Here is a 16,151-nt window from a genome sequence, read left to right as displayed (position 1 = left end):
TTGAACAAATTAACATCTAGGATTTTCATAATTAAAACAAACTATATATTAATTTTTTCTTGCATGTCAATGGCTGAATCATATTATAGCAACTCACATAGCAAAAAGTGGTTCAATATTAATCAAATCGTACAAGTCCAAATGTTTGGTGTGCTCTGTGTAATGGTCATGAACGTCATAAAACCCCCGCTCCGCCATTATAAAGGTCGGGGTTCGTACTTAATAACAGACATAATTTATAAATTAAGATAACAGCATTATAAAAGAACTTAAGTCTATGTAGATATTTACAGTAATTTGGTCACGATGTTAATGTTCTCAGGAGTCGTCCCTTTTCAAACTGCGATTTCCAGAAAATAATTTATTACCTTATGGTAATTAATTATAACTATGTTATGATTATAACACAGTTGCTGATGATGGTTGGAAAATTTTTAACTAAAAGATTTCAATTAATTGGCATACTCTACATAACGATTTGAGCTTTTAGATTTCAAAGAGCTCAAATATGCGTGAACTTTTGTAGCTCTACAGTCACTGCAGAACTTTTTAAAAGCTTATAACCGATATAATTATACAAGGTTATATTAATTTATTTAAAAAAGAGGTCCTATCCAAGTAATGTTTACAAATCGGCCTGTTTTATAATCACTATGCTAATACAGAAAAAAGAAGTAAATAAAATAAAAAAATAAACGACAACAATTTGAATGCTGGATATTATAAATGCCTAGTTTATCTTAAATAATAATTATTGCTTTTCGTCTTTTCATTTGGTTTGAAATTTTTCCCAGAAGGGCTCTTCGCCCGTGTTTTGTGATATTGTAATTGTATCCGCCCGCGCGCCACCAGCTGAAGCAATTTATCAGCCGCTGTCAAAACCTTTTTGTAAACCTCTGTAACTTCTCTAACAAAGCTCAGATTTATTTGTGGAAAATTAAATCCTTTCATTTGATTTCTCGTAATTCATTGGTCTAGATACGGTAGAGCCTACGCTATCATACAGGATTTTATGTTTCCTTTACTTTAGTGTTTTGTTTTTATAGTCTCAACTTCGTTTATCGCACTGGAACCGTAATTTTTTCCGGGATAAGAACTATCTTATGTCCTTTCCCGGGACTCAAAGTATCTCCATGCCAAATTTCAGCAAAATCGGTTTATCGGTTTGAGTGTTAAGAGGACGGACATAAAGACACGTTTTCGCATTTATAATATGAGTATGAATATGGGTTGTATGAAATTGTAATTAGTATGTACCACAATCAATTTAGCCTAACGAATTCCCATCCTACTATGTTTGCAGAACTAAATTAGCTATCCAGTAGCTACTCACAACTCTATTGTTCTTTGTGTGTGATCTCTAAAACATCTCCGATGTAGCAAAAAAAAACCCAGTTCAAAAATAAGAATCGGATATCGAAACCGGTCCGATCACTTTCCTTAGCTATTAACGAGATCCATCTCCGATGAATCAGAGATCAGTGTTTCGGGTGCTTTCTCCCACACCTGTCCGAGCCTGATCACGGATGCAGACACTTTCCACTGGTGGGAAATGAGAACAACATTTTGCATGGCCTTGTTTCGTGGTGGCTCCGGCGAACAGTCGCTAGCGGACTTTCGAGAGCATCGGTCGCGTCGAACGAGAAAAAGTGTGTGTTGGGCGCGAAACGTCGCGAGTGAAGTGGCTTGTGTTGTGTGTTTTGGATCTGTCAAACCTGGAGCGACTCTCTTCATCCCCGAGGTGTGTTAAGTCTTTATTTGTTATCGCACCGTGCTTGTTACTTCACTAGTCGTGAAATGTGAAAGTAATACGGCTGGCGAATAAGATATACGAAAACTTTCATCAAATATGTTCTTGTGAATGTTAAACATGTTGCTTGACGGTTAAAATGAAAGCTATTGCAGCAATCTAGGAGAAGCCTGAGTCTATGTCATTTTCTTAGGGTACCAGCATAATAATTATTGTCAGTATCTACAGATCGTTAGAAAAAAATATTATACTTATTAAGATGGTACAGTTTATCAGTTAGTATAAAATTATTTAACATTTGTCATATTATTTTATTTAAATTTTTAAAATGCAGTTTATTGAGCACGTAGAGACAGGTAAACAATAACTGTATTGATTCAAGAACGTTAAGTTAATCTTAATAGAAATTAGAAAGTGTAATAAATTACATTATTTACATTGTATCTGTTTACTCGTAAGAAAGTAATTTAATATGATGTACAACCCGTTTTGAGCATTGTAAACCTTTACCGGTTTACAATGGTAAAATTGTTTTTGTCCGGAATGCGGAATTTGTAAGCGCCAAGAAAGCACGCGATGGTGAAGGTCAAACTGCTGACAGAAATTAATTTTACTGCAATTTGTGCCGAGTGAAACTTACAAAGCCGCAAAAAGTTACAACACCATTTAGGTTTTTTTATTTAGGTTTATTTATATTTTCCTGTGATTGTGTAGTGTGTACACAACAATAATTAACCAAATTGTAATGTACTGGAGCTGAACTGATTGAAGCCCAATTTCTAAGGTTTTGATAAGAATTTTTCTATTCAGTAGAGTTGATGATAGGTAACTATTTGAGCAAAGCCAATCAAAAGTGCTGGTGAATCGATAGATTCGTATCAAAAAGCTCAGAAACTGACGGCAAAAAGGACGACTTTAATTGAGGACCTTGCAGCAGATCCAAATTTTAACGGTTACTCTTTTTTAAAACCTTTTTTTAAATACTCGACAATTTTGAAATTTGGATTTGCCTCCCTTTAGCTGCAAGATCCTCAATTAAGTCCGTACATTATATTATCTCTATAGGTATATCAACGAGCAACATGTAACCTAATATGACACTTTTGAAGCGTGTCCTGAGTCGCGACTTAATCCCTCTTCAGGAGTACGGTATGGGCTCACATCATATTCAGTATTTCCGGTCGAAGAAATATAGGGATCAAAACAAAGCTTCAGAAACTCAGGATAGGCCGCGTCACATCGCATATTTGACAGAAAAAAATATTTTTGCCCTGGAACAAAAATCAAAATAACGGTAAACTACCCCAAAGTATTTCCGTTAGTTACTCCTAACTTCTTATAAGAAGATGCCGTGTATTTCAATATACTTACCCAATGGTCGAAATTCGACCTTAAGTTCATTAATCAATTTTCAATTTGACAACAAACTTCAACCAGTAATAAAAGAGTATAATAATTCATTTTTATAGGCTTGACATTCAAAATTCCTAGTGTGTGTGTTGTAGTGTGTGTAATATTTTATTTGTTAAAAAATTTATGATAAAATAATTATTTCAAAATAATATTAGCTCGATGCACTCCTTCACCATATAAACTATAACTGCACAAAATTTCATTCACCTACGTTTCCGCATTTTTCGTCAAAAGGGATACAAAGTTTTTCGCAATCAAGAAGCCAAATAGATTTTTCAATTTTGTGGTTTATTTTGATTATTTTAGATCTGTTTTAAATTTTGTGGTTTATTTTGATTCTTTAAAAACCCATAACTAGACTTTTGAAGTTATAATCGATATACACGGGTAGTCTGTAAATAAACGAAGACATGAGTGGATAAAATGAGTAACTAAAATTTTACAAGATAAGAGCAATTAGCTACTAATTTTTTCCCTTATAATTAGAATAAACCTTGTAATTTACCTACTTCATCATTTAGTTGATATACCATGCTATACACAGAGTATATAATTATTTGATTCCAAATTATTTTCCCGGTCGTAAAGCCTCCATTTATGCCAAAAAACTACAGTTTTCAAATTGTTCCTTACCTGCTTCTTCCATTTATATCTTCAAATTTGTAAGCTAGCTTACAGGCAATTTCAATAGGAACTGTGGCGTACTTATTGGAAACAAAATCTTACCAATTTCGTGAAAAAAACTTGGTTAACTTAAGGTAGCTAAGCAATTTTTCCGGAAGTCGGAACATATAGGTACTTATTATAAGTCTTTTTTCGGAACTCATAGCATCTTCATACCAAATTTCTTCCAAATCAGTTTAGCGGTTTGATCATGTAGATTGTAGCTAGGTTGCAGATTGACGAATATTTTTAATTTTAGTATGGATTGATATTTTTAACAAAGGTATGTTCCTAAAGAATACAGTTCGTATACAGCGAATGCCTTAGATGTCAGTACTCGTAAAATAATAAATGAAATCGAAGTTCTAACAGGATTTTGGCAGCAGGTGACACCAGCGGCAATGCGCAGCAGTAAACAGTAAATACACGCTACGAAATAGCAAACACTTTGTTTATCGTCCAACATTTCAAGTTACACGTCAGGCTTTAAATATTGTACTCGTATTTTGTGGATCGAAAGTATATTTTAAAGAAGACGGTAGTTACATTATTAAAAATGTTTGTCCGCTTTTTTTAATTCTTTACAAACACCAAGTTCCATGACCAGTAGGAAATGGAAATTTTTAAGTAAAATGACTTAGATGTTTTCATTCTACCTATAGGTTTTTTATTAACTTAAACCTTAGTATAACTTCAATATCCGAGGAGTAGAAAAATTTTAACTCTTTATACAATTTCATTAAGGGCATCATGGTTTAAAATTAAACTTAAAGTCAACTAAAACTACGATGAGGTAGAAACTTTTTACGGCGTCTTCGTCGGTTGCAGACTAACAAGTACGTAATAACTCACAAACTTTCAGTTTCTTGTTTATATGCAGTCTGTGTTTTCCGCATAAAACTGCTATAAGTGCCTACTCAAAGTAATGGGTTGCTTATACATAAATCATATCAAACTTTCCACTTTCAAATACTGAGCTGAGGTATTTTATTTTTTATATCTAGGAGTATATAAATTTTGTGAACATTTTGTGAAAGAATTTTGTGGATTTATGCCACCGGATTTTATTTCACATAAGTACCAAAAATGAAGATAAAAACTGGGAATTTTCTACTCACTCTTATTTCTTTTATGACCTTTCTTGACAATTAAATAATAATAGTTAAATGTAGAGTGAGCATTCATTAAAATATTTAATGTTCATTCATTCATTAAAATAGACATTAAAAGAAAAAATATAATTCAGCGTACAAGCGCGCACAGCGTACTAAAAATTATTAATTAAATTACAATTAATATTAGATGTCAAAGCGTAATCTATGCACTCTGGCTGTTACCGCATTATTATGCTGGGTCTAATTCATTAATCATAAGACTGGGCTCGTGGACACCTAATTTACGATATGGTCTTGATTTATAGGGATCCAGCACAATACATCATAGCCCATACGTACCGTAAGAGGGCCTTGAGGTTAATGTAGCTCGTAAATTAATATCAAAGGCATAGCTACTCGACGTGTTCTCGTAGACTGTAGAGGTATTCTGGGTGTCTCGAAATCCCTAATAATGTTATGAACATGAGATATTTGTTTGTTTAATAGGTCCCAAAAAGTTGTCCTGAAGGAGGACGTGGGCTGCTATAACTGTAAACTGCGAAAAAATGTATCTAAAATATATCTACACTTCGCTACACTAACTCTACAGTTTTCAGTATCCTAGTTTGTACAAAGAATTGCAGGTAACTAAAAATTTATCTATTTAATATCGTATTTTAACGCAAATTTGAAATTGCTCTTAAGTCTAATAAATGAAACCTACAAAACCTCCATACATTAAACCTACAAAAGCCACGCAAATACAAAAACAAAAAGTAAAAACGCACTCGAAAATAAATGCAGGAAATGCGGAATAAACATGAGAGCTCTTTAGACAAAATCTCATCTCGTGCTGTTAAATATTCTTAAAAAAAACTCAAACAACGCAACGCGTGCTCCCCCATTTAAATGAGAATGAGTGACCTTCTTTGTGTTCAAACATGCTGTACCTACTCTGTTCAGGTTGTGTAAAAAAAATGTTTCATCCCACTAAAGTTTTCTACACACGCGCCGCATGCAATAGGTGTCGCGTATTGCATATTAATTGCAACCTATAATATCTGACCAACACCCAGAGATTAATTTGAAACCATAGAATACACAAAGATTGAAGTTGTAAAAAGTAAACAGTTTTAGTAGATAAAAGTCAATAGTTTTAGTAGATAAATCAATGACTAATTATTAATATTTCGCTATTCGATATGGGTTTATCATTGAATAAATTAATGAGTTAATTTAACCATCACCAGTATAGTTAGGGAGGCGAATAGGGGAATTTTCGGTAATACTCGAGCGTGGCAGTTTATTTCAATTTTTCTTCTTTTTGCACCAATAAAGTTATTATTATTATTATTAAAAAAAAGATATAAGAGATACCTTAGACCTAATAGAACAACCTTGTAAAATGTAAAGTATTTAGCTCTATATGTAGTGACGCGCGCCTAGGATAGACGATCAGATTAGTAAAAAAAAATCGATAGTCTGAAATACTCGAGCGCGTCAGATTAAGATATTGGGGGTTGATTTTAGTGTTTTAAGACTAAATGTAACTAATCTGACGATAAGTCCTTGACGCCGCCGTGTTATAGGGTCGCAAACTTGTAAAAAAAAACGTTAATTCGGTCTCGAGCGCGATTTTTTTTTAAGAATATAATCTAAAACTTACTAAAAATACTAAATCTGCCGGTTTCCTCATGACCGAAAATGTGGATTGTGGAGGAGCCATTTCGTCTTCCGAAAAACGCGTTGCGGCATATAAGTCGCGAACGATACATTTTACAAAACAAAAGTTTAAATAAACAAAAAAGGTAATTTTATTTTACACAAAAAAGGTCTCTTTACATTTTTGTCCAAAGTTGACTTGAAGCATCATAAAAACTCAAACTCCCGGTTTTTTGAATATATATCTCGAAAACTGAGGGTGTTAAAAAAAATTAATATGAAATAACGATGATTAAATTATGTGACTTTTGTTATATCTCAATATTTTTTTCTAAAGCTTCTCGACAATTTTCGTGGACTCGGAAAAAGTTACGCGTATACAACTGTATACAAAAGTATTATTAACATGTACAGTTTCATGTATGTATATTATTCAATAGCCTGTTGATCCTCAAATTGTTTTTTGGACGTACCGTAAGCAAAACGAAGTGAAGAATTGAAGCAAAAAAGAGGAATTTGCCATAAACATGTAATACAGACTGAGATAATACAATTTTTATATCATTTCATTTTTTTATACAATAAATAATACAATTCATACTACATTTCATCTACATTTACGTTGATTGTATCTATCGCTTTATTGTCATTCTTAAATTCCCCGTTTTATCAAGGAGAAAGAAATGAAAAAAAAGAAACCAAAAAACCTTTCCGGTCAGATTAAGAGAACCCACCAACATTTTTGTCAGATTAAGAAAATATGCTTTCAGGATACCGAGAGAAACCTCCCCTATGAAAATCTGACGCGCTCGAGTATTTCAAAAAAACTTTTTTTTTGCATTTTCAAAAATTCATCGTAACTTATCGTCACGCCGAAATCGTCAGTTTTTTTAAAGGAAGCTTCCTTGGGGCCTTAACACCTTTTCCGAAAATCTGACGCGCTCGAGTAAATTTTTTTTTTTGCATTTTTGACTACTTTATATGCCTACCCCCACCACGCAAACCGGCAGATTAGTATACCGATGTTATCAGAGGCACTTGGGGCATACGTAGTATGAATATCTGACGCGCTCGAGAATGCCCAAGTAAATGTTTTTTTTTTTTAATTTTTGAAAAACCGTACACGCCAAACCCACCGCTAAAATGGTTTTTACCATACGAGCTTTTCTTTTCGAAATTATTTTGTCTTTCGATTATGATAGGTCTCGACGGCGCCGTTGAATTACGCCATTTAGCTACCTCGCCTCCCTAACTAGTAGTCTAGTAGCCACAACGTTCATAAAGATAATCAAATTAATACATTGATATTTTACTATTTTTCAACTTATTTTCGATTTGAGTGCCGAATACGAGTAGATATTTTATGAAAGAACTCTATATTTACTTTTTTTTATTTATGTTGCAATGCCTCAGCCTAAATTAGATTCTAAATAATAGTGAGAAATTATTTGAATTGGAGTTCAAATAATATCGCACTATATCCTACCACTATATACACCACACTACCCATAAAAGAGGCATAAAAGCTTTCCTACAAAGGATTCTAAAAGTTATTTATAAGTGAAAATAGCGCTGAAAGCCACAAACGTTCAGTTGAAAATGAAAACATTATCGCGTGGCAAATATTCACTGGTATTACAATACGGCCTTGATTTTATAGGGGATTAAGGTCGAAGAAATAGTGTTACATGTTTCAGCATATTTTTAAAAGTCGTGCCACTGTAAAATGGATGATTAAAATAGTTACATTGTTTCGATTAAATAAATTATTAAAGGTCCATTTGTTATTGTGGTTATGCTCGTGGCTTGATATTTCAATTTAAAAAGAAAACATTTTATTACTGGGTTGGTAACTACGTCGGTAACATTTTCATTTTATTTGTGTACTTGATTAAGCTCTACGTTTAACGTTATTTATTTCAATTTTTTTTGCGGGATCTGAGTTCCTAAGGTTGGGTTATACCAACTAACTTTAACTATAACTTTAAAACTATAATGCAAAATGTCAAATTGGTTAAAGTTAAAATGGACGCCATCAAGACGCCATATTTAACCATAACCATAGAGCTCGACAAGGTTTTAAATGCACGTGGCGAAAAAAGGAACTAACGCTGTCATCATACAAAAACGCCATTTTTGACAGTTCTCCTTTACCAGCAGCGCCCCCGCCCACGTTCATTTATAACCTTGTTGGACCAGCTGTCATCTGTCAATTTCTCCGGTCAAAGTTAAGGTTAAAGTTAAATTTAGCCTTAACTATAACCATAACTTTAACTTCAACCACGCCTCTGGTGCAACCCAACCTAAGTAATAAGTAATAACTATGATTTAGATTTTAGAGACATTTTTGTTGTTTTCGAAATGGTCCCAAACTCTAACTAACCTTTCTGTCACAAAACATTTATTAAAAATAGACGGTTGAAAGTATATTTTAATTGCTAACTTTTTATAATTATAGAAAACGTACTAACATCTAGATTCCTACTTACACTAGTCTCAGACAAACGCGGGAAGTGCACCGTTTTTGTTTATCGATTGTGTATTGGTGAATGCGGACGGAATCCCACGCTAGGTTTAATTAATGGCCACATTGTCAGACATTATCTTCATTGGAAACGGAGCATTGAACTTGACTATTCCTAGTTGGTGGAGGTTCAGTTTTGCCTTTCTAATTGCTTTTCAAAGTAACGCCCTGAAATATCGGAATTCGGCAATTATGGTAGGTATTTGATTTACCAAAATGCTCGGTATTTAGGAGCGATTTCGTTATAAGTGTTCCGTACCCAAAGGGTAAAAACGGGACCCTATTACTAAGACTTCGTTGTCTGTCTGTCTGTCCGTCTGTCTGTCTGTATGTTGCCAGACTGTATCTCAAGAACCGCTAGAGCTAGACTTCTGAATTTTTTACAGATTGTTTACATCTGTTGCCGCTATAACAACAAGTAATAAAAATAAAATAAGTAATATTAATATTTAAGGGGGGCTCCCATACAACAAACGTGATCTTTTCGGCCTTCGATGTCAATAATGGTAACAGGTAGCACTTGAAATTTTCATAAAGGCCTTAGATATGCGTGTTCTTTAATAATAATTAATAAATAATAATATTTAAATAAAATTCAAATTTAAGGGGGGATCCCATACAAAAATACAATTTTTGGCCTATTTTTGCTCTATAACGGTACGGAACCCTTCGTGCGCGAGTCCTACTCGCACTTGGCTGATTATTTTTTTTATATATCGTGTATTGTAAAGGATAAATTGCGAGTGAACGTAGCAGCGGAAAATGTTAATATTTTTGATGTTAAATTAGCGATAGCGTGTTCGTAGCAGATAATATTGCGGCAGCTATAAAGTATAACAGGCAAATATAAATAAAATTTTAATCTGAATTTAGCTGGAATCTTGCGAATTGAAAAATTTAAAATGAAATATTATCATGAATTTGTTCAGTCAGACTGAGCAAATGTACTTATTGCTTATGGTAGGCACATACTGAAATTTTAACACTTTAGTCGCAAAATACTAACGCTGTTTATGTAAGGCACTTGAATATAAAATTTTAACGAAAACTAACAAAAACAGATAATTTAAATAATATGTACGATAAATACTCTACAATAATTATTATAGTACTTAGTAAATTATATACAATATTTATTTACCTTTACTATTAAAATATTTTTATTATAAGATAAATCCCGAGTCGCACGTTGTAACTTGGATAACATAAAATATTCGAACAGATGTAAATGTAGAACTTGTCTACAGCAACTCTGTCTAGCCTAGACGAGTCACTAAGTTAAAGCTGTGTAGAACACTATATTTATTTCTCTTATATCTAACTTAGTAGTTAGTATATATTACTCAACTCAGCGGTTTTATCTCAAAGTGCTTTGTAATAACTACGTCGTGATAAACATACTTTACGCAAATTTCACAAGTCCATTAACGCTTTTCTTGCATCCTCGTAAAATTCGAAATCAGATGATCAAATCTTACGAAATTTAGATCCAACGGTGAAAGTGTTCTGGAGAAACTGTAGCGATATTAGCGGCTAATACATTGTGCGTTCGTAACCAGTTGCCTGGAAACCCGTTCCCCCTGTTCCGTGTTCCACTGACCCGAACGTGAAATACGTATCTGAATGAATCACTGGATTTCTACCAATCGCTGGACGAAATTCATTTCTGCAAAGATAACAAGCGACGCGACGAAGGGATCGTTCGTAGTTTGAAATTGAACACACTAATGCTTAGTACTCACATATGCGATTTTGCTCGATAGTTTTACTCTAAATCGAGCCGCTCGAAGGCTCGCATCGAGCCGGCTTGATGGAATTAAATTTATCGATTTAGAATAAAACTATCGAATAATGCTGAATGTGTGTACGAAATCCCGAGCCGCGGGTTTTGCTCGACGTTATTGAGCTCGATCGAGCAAAACCGTGTGTGAAGTAATCACATACGGTTTTGCTCGCTTTGCATAAAAATATTTTAGAAAGTACTAAGTATAGAAATCATTTTAACCATCTAAATAACTAGCTATATTTATACAAAGTGTATAATATATTATGCATTCGAAATAATGGAAATTAGTTCTTTTGATTGCGGTAGAGTAAACGCTATCTTAGGACTTCGAATGTTTGTTCGTACATTATTAAAATATATAGGTTAAATACAACAATTATTATTATACATTAATAATAACTGTTGCATAAAATAAGGGCATACAACTGTTCTCACATTTGAAACGGAATTGTGCTAATAGTGTATTTCTTTAAATACCTTAAATGTTAAAGATTATTCTGTTTGCCCAACTCAGTTTAACGATTTTCAACACGCACTTGTCGGGTCATCGAGGCAATGGTTGGCAATGCTATTGTTAGCTTTATGTCACAGCACTCACAGCCTTTAATAGCATCTCCGGTGACCACTAGCTTGTGACCGATGAGCAAAATTCGAAAGTGACTGAGCAAAAACTTTACTTTAGAACCTAGTGATTAATACTCGTATTAGGTGATAGTAACAGAGCAAGTATTAAGTCTACTGACTAGTCACTAAGCTAGTCACTAGCCGACCTAGATTAACAATGCCTATAAAAGTACTAACCCAGTTTTAAAAAAGGCAATAATATTTTTGACAACATTTCTATACCTAATCGGCTTTGAACGTCCTTTTAATTATTTACTGGCCCTTTATTTCATGATTATAGGCTCTTTCCAATTACTGGAGTTTTATGAGAGACAAGGAACTCCTGATTAATTTATTTGCATTCGCCGATCCTTCGTGAATCCCATGTGATTTTCTAGGCATAGAGGAATGTATAAATTTAAAGGAACGATGAATATTTCAGTACATCTCCGGGATACCGGTCGACATTCAGAAAGTTGTCGACCGTGTCGGCAGATAGATTTGAATACGTCTGAGCTTTATCTAAGCTATCGGAGCATCATTAGCATTCTAGTCTTCACATATTAATGCGAGTGTTAATCTAAACTGAAAACCACATATTGTTCAAAGGGAGAAATGGATTATGCAGCTTAAGCTTAGCTGAAAATGTGTTTAATTGTGAAAGGCTTCGTTAAGGGTAATTTCATATCACTTAGGTAAAGCAACTATTTTTTTTGTAAATTGTATAGTTGTTACTACCTGCAATATTATTTTTTTGTTGTATGAAATAAAACCAATTTAAAAAATTCGAACAACCGAAAACGTCTGATATTTTATAAAAATGGAATTCTCTAAATAAAATGTTTGATGGGAGACTGGAGAGCTACGGAACAGCGTAATTGATTGTGTACTCTAAAGCAAAAATGTTAATTAACCCTGCAGTGCGGTAAACCTACTAGTTTGTATACCGCACTTCAAAGTTCCGACTTCCGAGTTCCGAGAGTATAAAATAATATCACCTGCGCGACCGAGCACGAACTCTAATAAGTGCTTCAATGTCATTTTACTGAACAACTTGGCAGTAGAAGTGGCTATGATTTTCTAATTTTCTTAATGCATATTGCAAATATCTAATTTTTATTAGGGTTCCGTACCCAAAGGGTAAAAACGGGACCCTATTACTGATCCGAGAGTCCGTTTGTCCTTCTGTCTGCAGGCTGTAACTCAAGAACCGTAATAGCTAGAGAGTTGAAATTTTCACAGGTTATGTATTTCTGTTGCCGCTATAACAAATAATACTAAAAATAAAATAAATTAAATATTTAATGGGGGCTCCCATACAACTAACGTGATTTTTTAGCCTTTTTTTGCTTGTAGTCAATAATTATTAAGTAATAAAATTAAAATAATGTAAATATTTAATGGGGGCTCTTATACAAAAAAAAATCGACCTATTTTTGCTCTGTGATGATACGGAACCAATCGTGCGCGAATTCGACTCGCATTTGGCCGTTTTTTTTAAAATTAGGTAGTGTGTGTGTAATGTGTATATTGTACACACACACACAATAGTCAATTTGCACATTTTTGCAAAACGATCATAATAATATATTATATTCTGTCACTATAATGAAAAATTACTTTTTTGAAAAAAATATAGTTTGATTGCGCTTGCATTATTAATAAGTATACTTAATAATAATTACCTACATATAATGTGCAATAATAACAATTATTAGGCCACTCGTAAATGCTATTAAACATAATATTTTGTCCAACGCAGTGGGTACGTTGGCCAATATTCTTGCGAATAACCCTTTTATGATTATTATCCATTGTATTTCCGTGGATCTGTGAGTTATTCCGCAAGCCGGTTGCGGACACTGCCCCGTTACTGCGGTACCTCTACGGCACCGCGGAACTAACAGGGTTAAACATCTCTTACCGGTACATCTTGGACCATGATTGCTCGCTTAATTGATTTCGTGGTGATCACTGATTTTAAAAGAAATGGATTTCTGATGAAATAATATTATGTGTCATGTCTTACAATAAATGTACACGTACCTACATAAATAATTATGTATTTTTGTCGACAAAGAATTTAGCATTTATGCCTTCAAGAGCAACTTTAAACGCGATCATAAAACTCAGGAAACTACATAATATTTATATTGAAACATCATGTTATGTTCGACTCTATTGAGTAACAGCTTACCCTACTTAATAGCAATAATTATTTAACTAAAACTTCGTAATAATTCAGCTCTAAATAAGTCTGCAGCAATTCTTTTGCCACGGACATAATAATATAATATTATGCTAAGCTAAAGTGTGACTACAGTTGCTGTGAGTCAGAATCCTACGAACCGGATTCTCGACGCTTTCTTTCGCAACTTCAAAATTATCTCATCGATGTCGCAAATTCTGCGACGACGCAACGGCAATAATCCTTGATAGTTTGGAAATGTTTGCACTGTAGATCCTTTAGTTTAAAATATAATAACAGGCAGATTACCAATTGCGTACCTAAATTTTACGTGGGAGAGCCATGCTTCAGCACGAATGTGCCGGCTCGACCGGAGAAGTATCACGTTCTCATAGAAAACCGGCGTGAAACAGCGCTTGCGGTGTATTTCACAGAGTGAGTTTACCGGAGGCAAAATCCACTACCCTATTCCCTTCCCTACCCTCCCCTATTCCCTTCCCGTCCCTACCCTCCCCTATTACCCTATTCCCTCTAAAAGGCCGGCAATGCACCTGCAGCTCTTCTGATGCTGCGAGTGTCCATGGGCTACGGTAGTTGCTTTCCATCAGGTGACCCGTTTGCTCGTTTGCCCCCTTATTACATAAAAAAAACCTCGTGAATACAAAAAGTTCGCCTTTTGAGCTTTTCATTAATTGCTCTATATTCGCTCGCACAACTCTCAACATTCCCATTTCAGCCCCGGATCTTAAATTTTTTTTAGGCGGCATTTTTCAGTTTTTGCCCCGTATAATAAACATAAGTAGGTACTTATGTTTATTTTCGCTTTTATCATCCATATAATTTCAGCTATCAATATGTACATTTAACTGGGTAGCCGGTAGGGTTTAAGAGCGAGCGAGAGCCGGGCGCGTATTTTGAACTATGCCTACGCGCCTCGCGAATAATAAAAGTCAAGTCGATATGGCCATGAAATTGCTGTACTTGTGCTATTATTTATTTCGTGGTCAAAGTTAAATAAATGATGAGTTGTCCATTGGTCCGTGAAGTGTGAATTTGGCCGCCCCCTGAATTTGCCGCCCGGGGCATAGGCCCCGGCTTGCCCCCCCCCCTAGATCCGGGGCTGTCCCATTTTTATGAAATAATAAAAATATTGTAAGAGAAAATAAAAGCATTCACCACATAATTGAATATAAACTGAAAATTGATGAGAATAATAAACGCTGGTATAGTCTTTGATATTCATGAAGATATAGCGCGAATCGCAGTAATGGCATGTTCAGTGCAATCTAGGTTGGCGAATGCACAAATTTAGCGACGCAACGGTACACAGGAGTAACGACGTAGCTGTATCGATAAGTAAATAGTAATTTCCCGCAGATCCGCGTAGTGTAGGTCAGTGCACGCGTAACGGACACATCGAAATCAGAATATATTCGTGCATGCGCCCTTTACCGTACATGCGATCTTTACCGTACACAAACTATTTGCTTTACCGTAATAATTTTCATCTAAGCATCCAATGCGGTTATTATTAAATGTGTCATGTGGTATAGGATGCAGTAGTTTTGACATATTGATCTAGTTTCTCCTAGAAGTAAGATTTTTCCTAGTTTTATTTTAAGGAAGAAAAAGAGTATTGACGATGTATATTAATGGTTTGAGCTATAGTAATATACTGCTATACCTATCGTTAAAGAAAAATAGATTTAGATAAAAACATGAGTGCTGAGGATAATGGAATGCATAATTTAGTTTTTCCCTAATAAAATCCTGCTCCATACAAAAGTGCCATGTACCTACTTTCGTTTGAACTTTGAAGCAACAAGTAGGTACCGTCGAAGAAATTGATTCGTAGGCAATTGACATGCCTACGTCATTCGGTAGGATTAAGTCAATTCGTCGTGATCTGTCGACTGGATTTCACACATAAGGTTAATATACCTAGCGGAATAGAGAAACAAAGGCCTGACTCCTGAGCAAGAGAGATGTCACTATCAGTAACACTGCGTGGTAAAAAGAGACGTGTGATACATGACAGCAGCACTCTTTTTTGACGTCCAGTCGGCACGTGCCGCACGTTGACAATTTAATCTCATAGAAATCATGTTCAATCATGCTTGTGTAAGTGTATACGTACACATAATATATTTTTACACACAGATGAAACCAATTTCGGTTTCGTTTGACAGCTCGAGATTGTTGCTCTTTTCCGCTAAATATATTAACTTTATGATTTCACATAACTTGACCAAACTACCTATGAAGCAACTTCTCTGATAGTACATGCAAATTAAGAATGCATATTTCACCATATTCATATCCATAAATTAAAATAATTATGTCTATAAGATATTCGCAGCTCGTGCCACTTTCCTTAATTCGAGGAATATCAGCCTACAAAAGCCATGGTTCGATTTCTGTCGACAAATTCTTGATAATTAAAACAAATATAACGTTCGCGATTGTAC

The 16,151-nt window shown here is 34.5% G+C and overlaps 1 protein-coding gene across 3 annotated transcripts in view; it reads left to right on the top strand.

Annotated features, from left to right (window-relative positions):
* Window positions 1–1,617: 1,617 nt before the first annotated feature.
* Window positions 1,618–16,151, top strand: part of LOC121726006 (papilin) — a 45,349-nt gene continuing 30,815 nt past the window's right edge. For 2 of the 3 annotated variants that reach the window (XM_042113222.1, XM_042113219.1), the window contains exon 1: window positions 1,618–1,741. The gene's annotated coding sequence lies outside the window, so the exon portion shown is untranslated. Of the gene's footprint in view, window positions 1,742–2,385; window positions 2,421–16,151 lie in introns of those variants that run through there. The other variant, XM_042113220.1, reaches the window with a different exon arrangement.

Source organism: Aricia agestis, chromosome 4 (assembly GCF_905147365.1).
Source record: "Aricia agestis chromosome 4, ilAriAges1.1, whole genome shotgun sequence".
NCBI classification, from domain to species: Eukaryota; Metazoa; Arthropoda; class Insecta; order Lepidoptera; family Lycaenidae; genus Aricia; species Aricia agestis.
This window is presented reverse-complemented; position numbering and strand designations above follow the sequence as displayed.